General features: G+C 47.7%; 1 protein-coding gene across 6 annotated transcripts in view; it reads left to right on the forward strand.

Moving 5' to 3' along the window:
• LOC122939628 (ATP-dependent translocase ABCB1-like) overlaps nt 1-16,070 on the forward strand; it is a 902,460-nt gene that overhangs the window by 410,384 nt on the left and 476,006 nt on the right. The window contains exon 1 of one of the 6 annotated variants that reach the window (XM_044295746.1): nt 15,375-15,505. The exons of the other annotated variants lie outside the window; for them this stretch is intronic. The gene's annotated coding sequence lies outside the window, so the exon portion shown is untranslated. Of the gene's footprint in view, nt 1-15,374; nt 15,506-16,070 lie in introns of those variants that run through there. 6 annotated transcript variants of the gene reach the window in all.

Here is a 16,070-nt window from a genome sequence, read left to right on the forward strand (position 1 = left end):
CGTGCCACTGACTTTCACAGTTCGGAGGAAGAGGCAGTGGTGAGACCGAGCCAACAGCGTAGCAAAAGAGGGAGCAGTGGGCAAAAGCAGAACACCCGCCGTCAAGAGACTCCGCCTGCTACTGACCGCCGCCATCTGGGACCGAGCACCCCAAAGGCAGCTTCAAGGAGTTCCCTGGCATGGCACTTCTTCAAACAATGTGCTGACGACAAGACCCGAGTGGTTTGCACGCTGTGCCATCAGAGCCTGAAGCGAGGCATTAACGTTCTGAACCTTAGCACAACCTGCATGACCAGGCACCTGCATGCAAAGCATGAACTGCAGTGGAGTAAACACCTTAAAAACAAGGAAGTCGCTCAGGCTCCCCCTGCTACCTCTTCTGCTGCTGCCGCCTCAGCCTCTTCTGCTGCTGCCGCCTCTGCCTCTTCTGCTGCTGCCGCCTCGGCCTCTTCTGCTGCTGCCGCCTCGGCCTCTTCCTCCGCCTCTGGAGGAACGTTGGCACCTGCCGCCCAGCAAACAGGGGATGTACCACCACCACCTCCGTCACCAAGCGTCTTAACCATGTCACACGGCAGCATTCAGCTCTCCATCTCAAAAACATTTGAGAGAAAGCGTAAATTTCCACCTAGCCACCCCCGATCCCTGGCCCTGAACGCCAGCATTTCTAAACTACAGGCCTATGAAATGCTGTCATTTAGGCTGGTGGACACAGACAGCTTCAAACAGCTCATGTCGCTTGCTGTCCCACAGTATATTGTTCCCAGCCGCCACTACTTCTCCAAGAGAGCCGTGCCTTCCCTGCACAACCAAGTATCCGATAAAATCAAGTGTGTACTGTGCAACGCCATCTGTAGCAAGGTCCACCTAACCACAGATACGTGGACCAGTAAGCACGGCCAGGGACGCTATATCTCCCTAACTGCACACTGGGTAAATGTAGTGGCAGCTGGGCCCCAGGCGGAGAGCTGTTTGGCGCACGTCCTTCCGCCGCCAAGGATCGCAGGGCAACATTCTTTGCCTCCTGTTGCCACCTCCTCCTTCTCGGCTTCCTCCTTCTCTTCTTCCACCTGCTCATCCAGTCAGCCACACACCTTCACCATCAACTTCAGCACAGCCCGGGGTAAACGTCAGCAGGCCATTCTGAAACTCATATGTTTGGGGGACAGGCCCCACACCGCACAGGAGTTGTGGCGGGGTATAGAACAACAGACCGACGAGTGGTTGCTGCCGGTGAGCCTCAAGCCCGGCCTGGTGGTGTGCGATAATAGGCGAAATCTCGTTGCAGCTCTGGGACTAGCCGGTTTGACGCACATCCCTTGCCTGGCGCATGTGCTGAATTTGGTGGTGCAGAAGTTCATTCACAACTACCCCGACATGTCAGAGCTGCTGCATAAAGTGCGGGCCGTCTGTTCGCGCTTCCGGCGTTCACATCCTGCCGCTGCTCGCCTGTCTGCGCTACAGCGTAACTTCGGCCTTCCCGCTCACCGCCTCATATGCGACGTGCCCACCAGGTGGAACTCCACCTTGCACATGCTGGACAGACTGTGCGAGCAGCAGCAGGCCATAGTGGAGTTTCAGCTGCAGCACGCACGGGTCAGTCACAGTGCGGAACAGCACCATTTCACCACCAATGACTGGGCCTCCATGCGAGACCTGTGTGCCCTGTTGCGCTGTTTCGAGTACTCCACCAACATGGCCAGTGGCGATGACGCCGTTATCAGCGTTACAATACCACTTCTATGTCTCCTTGAGAAAACACTTAGGGCGATGATGGAAGAGGAGGTGGCCCAGGAGGAGGAGGAGGAGGAGGAGGAGGAAGAGGGGTCATTTTTAGCACTTTCAGGCCAGTCTCTTCGAAGTGACTCAGAGGGAGGTTTTTTGCAACAGCAGAGGCCAGGTACAAATGTGGCCAGCCAGGGCGCACTACTGGAGGACGAGGACGAGGAGGACGAGGATGAGGAGGAGGTGGAGGAGGATGAGGATGAAGCATGGTCACAGCGGGGTGGCACCCAACGCAGCTCGGGCCCATCTCTGGTGCGTGGCTGGGGGGAAAGGCAGGACGATGACGATACGCCTCCCACAGAGGACAGCTTGTCCTTACCCCTGGGCATCCTGGCACACATGAGCGACTACATGCTGCAGTGCCTGCGCAACGACAGCAGAGTTGCCCACATTTTAACGTGTGCGGACTACTGGGTTGCCACCCTGCTGGATCCACGGTACAAAGACAATGTGCCCACCTTACTTCCTGCACTGGAGCGTGATAGGAAGATGCGCGAGTACAAGCGCACGTTGGTAGACGCACTACTGAGAGCATTCCCAAATGTCACAAGGGAACAAGTGGAAGCCCAAGGCCAAGGCAGAGGAGGAGCAAGAGGTCGCCAAGGCAGCTGTGTCACGGCCAGCTCCTCTGAGGGCAGGGTTAGCATGGCAGAGATGTGGAAAAGTTTTGTCAACACGCCACAGCTAACTGCACCACCACCTGATACGCAACGTGTTAGCAGGAGGCAACATTTCACTAACATGGTGGAACAGTACGTGTGCATACCCCTCCACGTACTGACTGATGGTTCGGCCCCATTCAACTTCTTAGTCTCTAAATTGTCCACGTGGCCAGAGCTAGCCTTTTATGCCTTGGAGGTGCTGGCCTGCCCGGCGGCCAGCGTTTTGTCTGAACGTGTATTCAGCACAGCAGGGGGCGTCATTACAGACAAACGCAGCCGCCTGTCTACAGCCAATGTGGACAAGCTGACGTTCATAAAAATGAACCAGGCATGGATCCCACAGGACCTGTCCGTCCCTTGTCCAGATTAGACATTAACTACCTCCCTTTAACCATATATTATTGTATTCCAGGGCACTTCCTCATTCAATCCTATTTTTAGTTTCATTTTACCATTATATTGCGAGGCTACCCAAAGTTGAATGAACCTCTCCTCTGTCTGGGTGCCGGGGCCTAAATATATGCCAATGGACTGTTCCAATGTTGGGTGACGTGAAGCCTGATTCTCTGCTATGACATGCAGACTAATTCTCTGCTGACATGAAGCCAGATTGTCTGTTACGGGACCTCTCTCCTCTGCCTGGGTGCTGGGCCTAAATATCTGACAATGGACTGTTGCAGTGGTGGCTGACGTGAAGCCTGATTTTCTGCTATGACATGCAGACTAATTCTCTGCTGACATGAAGCCAGATCCTCTGTTACGGGACCTCTCTCCTCTGCCTAGGTGCTGGGCCTAAATATATGCCAATGGACTGTTGCACTGGTAGCTGACGTGAAGCCTGATTCTCTGCTTTGACATGCAGACTAATTCTCTGCTGACATGAAGGCAGATTCTCTGTTACGAGACCTCTCTCCTCTGCCTGGGTGCTGGGCCTAAATATCTGACAATGGACTGTTGCAGTGGTGGCTGACGTGAAGCCTGATTTTCTGCTATGACATGCAGACTAATTCTCTGCTGACATGAAGCCAGATCCTCTGTTACGGGACCTCTCTCCTCTGCCTGGGTGCTGGGCCTAAATATATGCCAATGGACTGTTGCACTGGTAGCTGACGTGAAGCCTGATTCTCTGCTATGACATGCAGACTAATTCTCTGCTGACATGAAGCCAGATTCTCTGTTATGGGACCTCTCTCCTCTGCCTGGGTGCTGGGCCTAAATTTATGAAAATGGACTGTTGCAGTGGTGGCTGACGTGAAGCCTGATTCTCTGCTATGATATGAAGACTGATTCTCTGGTGACATGAAGCCAGATTGTTTGTTACGGAACCTCTCTCCTCTGCCTGGGTGCTGGGCCTAAATTTATGAAAATGGACTGTTACAGTGGTGGGTGACGTGAAGCCTGATTCTCTGCTATGACATGCAGACTGATTCTCTGCTGACATGAAGCCAGATTGGCTGTTACGGGACCTCTCTCCTCTGCCTGGGTGCTGGACCTAAATATATGCCAATGGACTGTTGCACTGGTAGCTGACGTGAAGCCTGATTCTCTGCTATGACATGCAGACTAATTCTCTGCTGACATGAAGCCAGATTGGCTGTTACGGGACCTCTCTCCTCTGCCTGGGTGCTGGGCCTAAATATCTGACAATGGACTGTTGCAATGGTGGCTGACGTGAAGCCTGATTTTCTGCTATGACATGCAGACTAATTCTCTGCTGACATAAAGCCAGATCCTCTGTTACGGGACCTCTCTCCTCTGCCTGGGTACTGGGCCTAAATATATGCCAATGGACTGTTGCACTGGTAGCTGACGTGAAGCCTGATTTTCTGCTATGACATGCAGACTAATTCTCTGCTGACATGAAGCCAGATCCTCTGTTACGGGACCTCTCTCCTCTGCCTGGGTGCTGGGCCTAAATATATGCCAATGGACTGTTGCACTGGTAGCTGACGTGAAGCCTGATTCTCTGCTATGATATGAAGACTGATTCTCTGCTGACATGAAGCCAGATTGTCTGTTACGGGACCTCTCTCCTCTGCCTGGGTGCTGGGCCTAAATATCTGACAATGGACTGTTGCATTGGTGGCTGACGTGAAGCCTGATTCTCTGCTATGATATGAAGACTGATTCTTTGCTGACATGAAGCCAGATTGTCTGTCACGGGACCTCTCTCCTCTGCCTGGGTGCTGGGCCTAAATATCTGACAATGGACTGTTGCATTGGTGGCTGACGTGAAGCCTGATTCTCTGCTATGATATGAAGACTGATTCTCTGCTGACATGAAGCCAGATTGTCTGTTACGGGACCTCTCTCCTCTGCCTGGGTGCTGGGCCTAAATTTATGAAAATGGACTGTTGCAGTGGTGGCTGACGTGAAGCCTGATTCTCTGCTATGACATGAAGACTGATTCTCTGGTGACATGAAGCCAGATTCTGTGTTACGGAACCTCTCTCCTCTGCCTGGGTGCTGGGCCTAAATTTATGAAAATGGACTGTTACAGTGGTGGGTGACGTGAAGCCTGATTCTCTGCTATGACCTGCAGACTGATTCTCTGCTGACATATAGCCAGATTGTCTGTTACGGGACCTCTCTCCTCTGCCTGGGTGCCAGGGCCTAAATTTATGACAATGGACTGTTACAGTGGTGGGTGACGTGAAGCCTGATTCTCTGCTATGACTTGCAGACTGATTCTCTGCTGACATAAAGCCAGATTGTCTGTTACGGGACCTCTTTCCTCTGCTTGGGTGCTGGGCGTAAATTTATGAAAATGGACTGTTACAGTGGTGGGTGGCGTGAAGCCTGATTCTCTGCTATGACATGAAGACTGATTCTCTGGTGACATAAAGCCAGATTCTGTGTTATGGAACCTCTCTCCTCTGCCTGGGTGCTGGGCCTAAATTTATAAAAATGGACTGTTGCAGTGGTGGCTGACGTGAAGCCTGATTCTCTGCTATAACATGAAGACTGATTCTCTGGTGACATGAAGCCAGATTCTGTGTTACGGAACCTCTCTCCTCTGCCTGGGTGCTGGGCCTAAATTTATGAAAATGGACTGTTGCAGTGGTGGCTGACGTGAAGCCTGATTCTCTGCTATGACATGCAGACTGATTCTCTGCTGACATGAAGCCAGATTGGCTGTTACGGGACCTCTCTCCTCTGCCTGGGTGCTGGGCCTAAATATATGCCAATGGACTGTTGCACTGGTAGCTGACGTGAAGCCTGATTCTCTGCTATGACATGCAGACCAATTCTCTGCTGACATGAAGCCAGATTGTCTGTTACGGGACCTCTCTCCTCTGCCTGGGTGCTGGGCCTAAATATCTGACAATGGACTGTTGCAGTGGTGGCTGACGTGAAGCCTGATTTTCTGCTATGACATGCAGACTAATTCTCTGCTGACATGAAGCCAGATCCTCTGTTACGGGACTTCTCTCCTCTGCCTGGGTGCTGGGCCTAAATATATGCCAATGGACTGTTGCACTGGTAGCTGACGAGAAGCCTGATTCTCTGCTATGACATGCAGACTAATTCTCTGCTGACATGAAGCCAGATTGTCTGTTGCGGGACCTCTCTCCTCTGCCTGGGTGCTGGGCCTAAATATATGCCAATGGACTGTTGCACTGGTAGCTGACGTGAAGCCTGATTCTCTGCTATGACATGCAGACTAATTCTCTGCTGACATGAAGCCAGATTCTCTGTTACGGGACCTCTCTCCTCTGCCTGGGTGCTGGGCCTAAATATCTGACAATGGACTGTTGCAGTGGTGGCTGACGTGAAGCCTGATTCTCTGCTATGACATGCAGACTAATTCTCTGCTGACATGAAGCCAGATCCTCTGTTACGGGACCTCTCTCCTCTGCCTGTGTGCTGGGCCTAAATATATGCCAATGGACTGTTGCACTGGTAGCTGACGTGAAGCCTGATTTTCTGCTATGACATGCAGACTAATACTCTGCTGACATGATGCCAGATTGTCTGTTACGGGACCTCTCTCCTCTGCCTGGGTGCTGGGCCTAAATATCTGACAATGGACTGTTGCATTGGTGGCTGACGTGAAGCCTGATTCTCTGCTATGATATGAAGACTGATTCTTTGCTGACATGAAGCCAGATTGTCTGTTACGGGACCTCTCTCCTCTGCCTGGGTGCTGGGCCTAAATTTATGAAAATGGACTGTTGCAGTGGTGGCTGACGTGAAGCCTGATTCTCTGCTATGACATGAAGACTGATTCTCTGGTGACATGAAGCCAGATTCTGTGTTACGGAACCTCTCTCCTCTGCCTGGGTGCTGGGCCTAAATTTATGACAATGGACTGTTACAGTGGTGGGTGACGTGAAGCCTGATTCTCTGCTATGACATGCAGACTGATTCTCTGCTGACATGAAGCCAGATTCTCTGTTAAGGGACCTCTCTCCTCTGCCTGGGTGCTGGGCCTAAATATTTGACAATGGACTGTTGCAGTGGTGGCTGACGTGAAGCCTGATTCTCTGCTATGATATGACGACTGATTCTCTGCTGACATGAAGCCAGATTGTCTGTTACGGGACCTCTTTCCTCTGCCTGGGTGCTGGGCCTAAATATCTGACAATGGACTGTTGCATTGGTGGCTGACGTGAAGCCTGATTCTCTGCTATGATATGAAGACTGATTCTCTGCTGACATGATGCCAGATTGTCTGTTACGGGACCTCTCTCCTCTGCCTGGGTGCTGGGCCTAAATATCTGACAATGGACTGTTGCATTGGTGGCTGACGTGAAGCCTGATTCTCTGCTATGATATGAAGACTGATTCTTTGCTGACATGAAGCCAGATTGTCTGTTACGGGACCTCTCTCCTCTGCCTGGGTGCTGGGCCTAAATTTATGAAAATGGACTGTTGCAGTGGTGGCTGACGTGAAGCCTGATTCTCTGCTATGACATGAAGACTGATTCTCTGGTGACATGAAGCCAGATTCTGTGTTGCAGAACCTCTCTCCTCTGCCTGTGTGCTGGGCCTAAATTTATGAAAATGGACTGTTCCAGTGGTGGGTGACGTGAAGCCTGATTCTCTGCTATGGGACCTCTCTCCAATTGATTTTGGTTAATTTTTATTTATTTAATTTTTATTTTTATTTATTTCCCTATCTACATTTGTTTGCAGGGGATTTACCTATATGTTGCTGCCTGTTGCAGCCCTCTAGCCCTTTCCTGGGCTGTTTTACAGCCTTTTTAGTGCCGAAAAGTTCGGGTCCCCATTGACTTCAATGGGGTTCGGGATGAAGTTCGGATCGGGTTCGGATCCCGCACCCGAACACTTTCGGGAAGTTCGGCCGAACTTCTCGAACCCGAACATCCAGGTGTCCGCTCAACTCTACTTCTGACATTTTTACTTTTTTGTTATTAATCAAAATTTAACGATTTTTTTGCATAAAAATGACATTTTTCACTTTCAGTTGTAAAATTTTGCAAAAAAAAAACTACATCCATATATAAATTTTTCGCTAAATTTATTGTTCTACATGTCTTTGATAAAAAAAAAATGTTTGGGTAAAAAAAAAATGGTTTGGGTAAAAGTTATAGCATTTACAAACTATGGTACAAAAATGTGAATTTTCGATTTTTGAAGCAGCTCTGACTTTCTGAGCACCTGTCATGTTTCTTTGGTTATACAATGCCCAGACAGTACAAACACCCCACAAATGAGCCCATTTCAGAAAGTAGACACCCTAAGTTATTCACTGATGGGCATAGTGAGTTCATAGAACTTTTCATTTTTGTCACAAAATAGCGGAAAATGATGATGATTTTGTTTTTTTCTTACAAAGTCTCATATTCCACTAACTTGTGACAAAAAATAAAAACTTCCATGAACTCACTATGCCCATCACAAAATACCTTGGGGTGTCTTCTTTCCAAAATGGGGTCACTTATGGGGTAGTTATACTGCCCTGGCATTTTAGGGGCCCATATGTTTGAGAAGAAGTTTGCAATCAAAATCTATAAAAAATGACCAGTGAAATCCGAAATGTGCACTTTGGAATGTGTGCCCCTTTGCCCACCTAGGCTGCAAAAAAGTGTCACACATCTGGTATCGCCGTACTTAGGAGAAGTTGGGGAATGTGTTTTGGGGTGTCATTTTACATATACCCATGCTGGGTGAGAGAAATATCTTGGCAAAAGACAACTTTTCCCATTTTTTTATACAAAGTTGGCATTTGACCAAGATATTTTTTCTCACCCAGCATGGGTATATGTAAAACGTCACCCCAAAACACATTCCCCAACTTCTCCTGAGTACGGCGATACCAGATGTGTGACATTTTTTTGCAGCCAAGGTGGGCAAAGGGGCACACATTCCAGAGAGCACCTTTCGGATTTCACAGGCCATTTTTTACACATTTTGATTGCAAACTACTTACCAAACATTAGGGCCCCTAGAATGCCAGGGCAGTATACCTACGCCAGAAGTGACCCCATTTTGGAAAGAAGACACCCCAAGGTATTCCGTGAGGGGCATGGCGAGTTCCTAGAATTTTTTATTTTTTGTCACAAGTTAGCGGAAAATGATGATTTTTTTTTCCTTATAAAGTCTCATATTCCACTAACTTGAGACAAAAAAAAAAAAAATTCTAGGAACTCGCCATGCCCCTCACAGAATACCTTGGGGTGTCTTCTTTCCAAAATGGGGTCACTTGTGGCGTAGTTATACTGCCCTGGCATTTTAGGGGCCCATATGTGTGAGAAGTAGTTTGCAATCAAAATCTGTAAAAAATGACCGGTGAAATCAGAAAGGTGCACTTTGGAATGTGTGCCCCTTTGCCAACCTAGGCTGCAAAAAAGTGTCACACATCTGGTATCGCCGTACTCAGGAGAAGTTGGGGAATGTGTTTTGGGGTGTCATTTTACATATACCCATGCTGGGTGAGAGAAATATCTTGGCAAAAGACAACTTTTCCCATTTTTTTATACAAAGTTGGCATTTGACCAAGATATTTTTTCTCACCCAGCATGGGTATATGTAAAACGTCACCCCAAAACACATTCCCCAACTTCTCCTGAGTACGGCGATACCAGATGTGTGACATTTTTTTGCAGCCAAGGTGGGCAAAGGGGCACACATTCCAGAGAGCACCTTTCGGATTTCACAGGCCATTTTTTACACATTTTGATTGCAATCTACTTACCACACATTAGGGCCCCTAGAATGCCAGGGCATTATAACTACGCCACAAGTGACCCCATTTTGGAAAGAAGACACCCCAAGGTATTCCGTGAGGGGCATGGCGAGTTCCTAGAATGTTTTATTTTTTGTCACAAGTTAGCGGAAAATGATGATTTTATTTTTTATTTTTTTCCTTACAAAGTCTCATATTCCACTAACTTGCGACAAAAAAAAAAAAATTCTAGGAACTCGCTATGCCCCCCACAGAATACCTTGGGGTGTCTTCTTTTCAAAATGGGGTAACTTGTGGCGTAGTTATACTGCCCTGGCATTTTAGGGGCCCATATGTGTGAGAAGTAGTTTGCAATCAAAATCTGTAAAAAATGACCGGTGAAATCCGAAAGGTGCACTTTGGAATGTGTGCCCCTTTGCCCACTTAGGCTGCAAAAAAGTGTCACACATCTGGTATCGCCGTACTCAGGAGAAGTTGGGGAATGTGTTTTGGGGTGTCATTTTACATATACCCATGCTGGGTGAGAGAAATATCTTGGCAAAAGACAACTTTTCCTATTTTTTTATACAAAGTTGGCATTTGACCAAGATATTTATCTCACCCAGCATGGGTATATGTAAAATGACACCCCAAAACACGTTCCCCAACTTCTCCTGAGTACGTCGATACCACATGTGTGACACTTTTTTGCAGCCTAGATGCGCAAAGCGGCCCAAATTTCTTTTAGGAGGGCATTTTTAGACATTTGGATCCCAGACTTCTTCTCACGCTTTAGGGCCCCTAAAAAAGCCAGGTCAGTATAAATACCCCACATGTGACCCCACTTTGGAAAGATGACACCCCAAGGTATTCAATGAGAGGCCTGGCGAGTTCATATAATTTTTTTTTTTGGCATAAGTTTTTTCTCACAAAGTCTCACTTACCGCTAACTTGGGACAAAAATGTCAATCTTTCATGGACTCAATATGCCCTTCAGCGAATACCTTGGGGTGTCTTCTTTCCAAAATGGGGTCATTTGTGGGGTGTTTGTATTGCCCTGGCATTTGAGGGCCTCCGCAATCATTACATGTATGGCCAGCATTAGGAGTTTCTGCTATTCTCCTTATATTGTGCATACAGGTAATGAGATATTTTTTTCCGTTCAGCCTCTGGGCTGAAAGAAAAAAAATGAACGGCACAGATTTCTTCATTCACATCGATCAATGTGGATGAAAAAATCTCTGCCAAAAAAAAAAAAGGAGGGGAAAGGCGTCTGCCATGACATTGGAGCTCCACCCAACATCGATACCCACTTAGATCGTATGCCCTGGCAAACCAGATTTCTCCATTCACATCAATCGATGTGGATGAATAAATCATTGCCGGAATTTTTTTTTTATATACAAAGTGTTTGCCAAAGCATAGGAACACCGCCACCTCCTCAGCTCATATGCCTCGGCAAACGTATATTTTACTGCAGAGGAGAAATCTCATCTTGCAGCGCTGCATAAACCGACTTTTGTGTAATCTGACAGCAGCGCAATGCTTCTGTCAGATTGCACATCAGAGTAAACCAAAAACAAAACAAGTGGAGTATTGTATCAAAAAATATATCATTTATTATAGAATATAAAAAATGGGGAACAACGGAATGTTGTAATACAGTACACGGAGAAGCACAGAGTGAATCAATGCAAAAAGACACCATGGAAATACGCAAGGTAATGCGCAATTGGGTATGGTCAAGTGTGAGGCAAAGCTAGGGCTCTGGGAAACCAGTGGGATACTACGTGTGCTGTTCACCCAATTAAGGGTATGGCACACCCAGTACCACAACCAGAAAGTAAACCCAGAGTCGTAGCTACATACACTAATGATGTAAACATCACCATCAACCCCATATAATCATAATAATGACCAACCTGGGGTGGAAGTGGATGTAGATGATACAATAAATGTACATAAATAGTACCATGCGTATACGCCTAAGTGCATGGGACCCGACAAGGACACGTACAAGGGAACCATACACAATATAAGTCAAGCTAAATGCAGACCGTACCTGAGGTCATGGTGAAAGTTGAAATGACAGACCCTGGGCGCGGGACCTCGACGCGCGTTTCACCTCACGGCTTCGTCAGGAGGAGATTGCACATCAGTGCTGCAGCTAGTCGATCGGTTGGTCCACCTGGAAGGTAAAAAAAAAATGAAAAAAAGAAAAAACCAGGCCGCAACGCAACAATTTTATTAACTTTTGAACAGAACATATAAACTTTAACTTTTTGAACTGAACATTAACCTTTTTGCTTACTGGTGATTGTATTGTTTTTTGTTTTTTACCTTTATAGGACAAACCTCTCCTTCCCCATGGGATAATGTTTAAAGCGCAAATCGCCCAAAGATGTGGCGAAGTACATTATGCACTTTATCCCAGGTGAAAGGAGAGGTTTGCAGCAGCTGTATGTGAATGGGCCCTAATAGCCCTGTGTGCCTGTCCTGGTGAGATGTGATCCCTATGCTAGGTGTACCTGTGTGTGGTACTTCCGGAAACACTCCCCTAAGCATAGGGCAGGGTGGTCAGGACAGTCAGGACAGAAATAGCGGGTGTGACGCCTTATTCCACTTCTGCTACAGACACGACATCTTTTTCGGGGTGACGGTTGGGTTGAGGTACCGGCAACGACATTGGGGAAATGTCGCTCGTGTAGACGGCTAACTACACTGGTGGATGGGGCCACGGAATCTCCTGGGTACAGGAGGTTCTCGATGATCTCTTCCTGAAATTTGAGGAAGGATCGTGTTCTCCCAGCCTTACTGTAGAGAACAAAACTATTATACAGAGCCAATTGAATCAAATATACAGACACCTTCTTATACCAGCGTCTGGTTCTGCGGGACACTAAATACGGAGACAACATCTGGTCATTGAAGTCCACCCCTCCCATGTGAAGGTTATAGTCGTGGACTGAGAGGGGCTTTTCAATGACACGGGTTGCTCGCTCAATTTGGATTGTCGTGTCTGCGTGAATGGAGGAGAGCATGTAAACGTCACGCTTGTCTCTCCATTTTACCGCGAGCAGTTCTTGGTTACACAAGGCAGCCCTCTCCCCCCTTGCAAGACAGGTGGTAACGAGCCGTTGGGGGAAGCCCGCGCGACTAGTTCGCGCGGTGCCACAGCAGCCAATCTGTTCTAAAAACAAATGCATGAAGAGGGCCACACTTGTGTAGAAATTGTCCACATAAAGATGGTACCCCTTGCCGAATAAGGGTGACACCGGGTCCCAGACTGTCTTCCCACTGCTCCCCAGGTAGTCAGGGCAACCGACCGGCTCCAGGGTCTGATCTTTTCCCTCATAGACACGAAATTTGTGGGTATAGCCTGTGGCCCTTTCACAGAGCTTATACAATTTGACCCCATACCATGCTTGGGATGTATTGTTTGAAGCCAAGGCGCCCGGTAAAATGTATTAGGGACTCGTCTATGCAGATGTTTTGCTCTGGGGTATACAAATCTGCAAATTTCTGGTTGAAATGGTCTATGAGGGGCCGAATTTTGTGGAGCCGGTCAAAAGCTAAGTGGCCTCTGGGACGGGAGGTGGTGTTGTCGCTAAAGTGCAGGAAACGCAGGATGGTCTCAAATCGTGTCCTTGACATAGCAGCAGAGAACATGGGCATGTGATGAATTGGGTTCGTGGACCAATATGACCGCAATTCATGCTTTTTAGTTAGACCCATGTTGAGGAGAAGGCCCAGAAAAATTTTAATTTCGGAAACTTGGACTGGTTTCCACCGGAAAGGCTGGGCATAAAAGCTTCCCGGGTTGGCGGTTATAAATTGTGTGGCATACCGATTTGTTTCTGCCACAACTAAGTCTGGGGCCGAACGATCTGAGCTGTCTCAACCCGAACTCCAGACTGGGCGGTGAAAGGGGGAACTACAGGTGCGGCTGAAGTTGGGGACTGCCAATCAGGGTTTGCCAGCACCTCAGGGATTCTAGGGGCTCTACGGGCCCGTCTTTGCAGTGGCTGCGACGGGGTAACTACTGCACGTGCCACCGTACCAGCTTCAACTGCCCTTCTGGTGCTCGCCACTTCACCATGTTGTACGGCAGTGCTGGTACTAGGTTCAGGATGGGCTGCGCTGCTGGTGTATGCCTCACCATGTAATCCAACAGCGCCAGCCCCACTCTGCTGCCCTTGAAGCGGATCCTGCGCAACCTGTGGTCTAGCGACACACGGCCAGGTACGCCTGGTCCTATCAGGGACCTCAGCCTCCTCGTCCAAACTTTGGGTCAGAGTGCCACTGCTTTCTACAGGTTCATATTCTGACCCGCTAGATTCATCAGATGAGGGTTCCCATTCCTCATCCGACTGGGTCAGAAGCCTGTAGGCCTCTTCAGAAGAATACCCCCTGTTTGACATTTGGGCAACTAAATTTAGGGGTATTCCCTGAGACTACCCAAGAAAAAAAGCAAGCCTGTCTTACAAATGGGAGGCTAGCGAAGTACCGGAGGCCGCTGCGGTTGATAAAAAATATCAAAACTGATTTTTTTATCGCCGCAGCACGTGTAAGCGCGTGTAAAGTAAATGTGCAGTGATCAAAAAAATATATATATTTATTGTCACTGCGGTGGGGCGGGCGTGGGCGAACGCACGTGTGGGCGACCGAACAGGCCTGATTGGGCAAACACTGCGTTTTGGGTGGAGGGAGAACTAAGGTGACACTACTACTATTATAGATCTGACTGTGATCAGTTTTGATCACTTACAGATACTATAAAAGTACAAATGCTGATAATCAGCGAATCAGTGACTGCGGTGCGGTGGGCTGGGCGCTAAACAATCGCTAAACTAACTAACCAAGGGGCCTAAACTATCCTAAACCTAACAGTCAATACCAGTGAAAAAAAAAAGTGACAGTTTACACTGATCACTTTTTTCCCTTTCACTAGGTGATTGACAGGGGGCGATCAAGGGGTTAATTGGGGTGATGGAGGGTGATCTGGGGCTAAGTGAAGTGTTGATGGGTACTCACAGTGATGCCTGCTCCTCTGCTGAGACCAACCGACGAAAAGGACCAGCAGAGGAGCAGGAAAGCCATTTAACACATCATATTTACTAATATGATGTGTTAGCTGGCTTCTGATTCGATTTTTTAAAAATCAGCAACCTGCCAGCCACGATCATTGGCTGGCAGGTTGCTGACGAAATACTCCTTTAACTTTTGCTGGCCCGCGATGCGCATGCGCGGGCCGGCTCTGACCGAAATCTCGCGTCTTGCGAGAAGACGCACGGATGCGTCCAGGAGGAATGAATCAACCACCTTCCGGACGTATCCGTGCGTTAGGCGGTCTGGAGGTGGTTAAAGGGGATGCGATCTCGTTTGAAGTCAAACATGTTTTCACAAGATGGCGAATTTAGAGCACGGTTTGAAGTCATTTCAAATAAATATGCGATGGATGTCATGTTACTTAATATTGAATTTTCGCAGAAGGAAATGGTGGCACTAAGGAGCAAATTGCAGGACACTGAACAACAGCTTAAATCCACCTTGTCCACTAATGAAGTTGATGCCTTTTTGGTAAAACAACAAGCATTTCTGGAAAAAATGCGGAAAGACCTTGAAGAAATTTAAAGGTCAAAGTGGCATAGAGACCAAAATGATTTTGGGTCTGGACACATCTATTCCTGGGACCAACCCTGGCATGTGGACAGGAGTCTGATGCCAAAGATGACATCAAAACGGAATAAATAAATAAATAAATGTGTGAGAAACAAAGATACAAGTGATGACGCCAACTCTAGTCTGCCTGGAACTTTTTTAGGAACACGTGGTGCCACGGGAGACGGCCCACAAGAAGGGGAGGTCTTAGACACCGAAGAGCTGGGAAAATGAATGCGACAAAGAAGAAATAGAGTCAAATGTAGTGGTAAACATTTAATCTTATACATTGACTGAGCATGAATTGAAGGTATTGAACAAAGGACTGTCCTTTTGTCCACAGGCTAAGCCTGATTGGTTCCAGTTAGAACTGGACTTGAACCGCCTCTTCAGGAATCTCAAACTGAGGGTGTGGTTCGACTCTGGTTCCTCTGTAACCACTAGTACTAATGAGGTCAACACATCAGATGTTGGGTTAAATTTGAAACAATTTGGTTTGCACTTAAAAAGTGTTTTTTTTCCTATTGTAAATTCACATGCCCTAGAGTGCTTTATTGAAGCGGTCAAGAGAGAGGTAGCTTTGTTGAGACAAAAAACCAAATCCGATGTACTTGTAAAACCAAACATTACGGCACAGGAAATGTCTGCTTTGGAGAGTCTGTCCAGGAACCCCGATCTCACCATCAAACCCGTGGATAAGGGTGGTGGGATCGTGGTTATGGACACCTCTCAATACATAAAAGAGATACATAGACAATTAGAAGAACCTGGTGTCTATGAACCATTGGTCAAGGATCCCAGATTCAATATTGCTAGGAAAATTTATACACAGT

The sequence above is a fragment of the Bufo gargarizans genome, chromosome 5, assembly GCF_014858855.1.
Source record: "Bufo gargarizans isolate SCDJY-AF-19 chromosome 5, ASM1485885v1, whole genome shotgun sequence".
NCBI classification, from domain to species: Eukaryota; Metazoa; Chordata; class Amphibia; order Anura; family Bufonidae; genus Bufo; species Bufo gargarizans.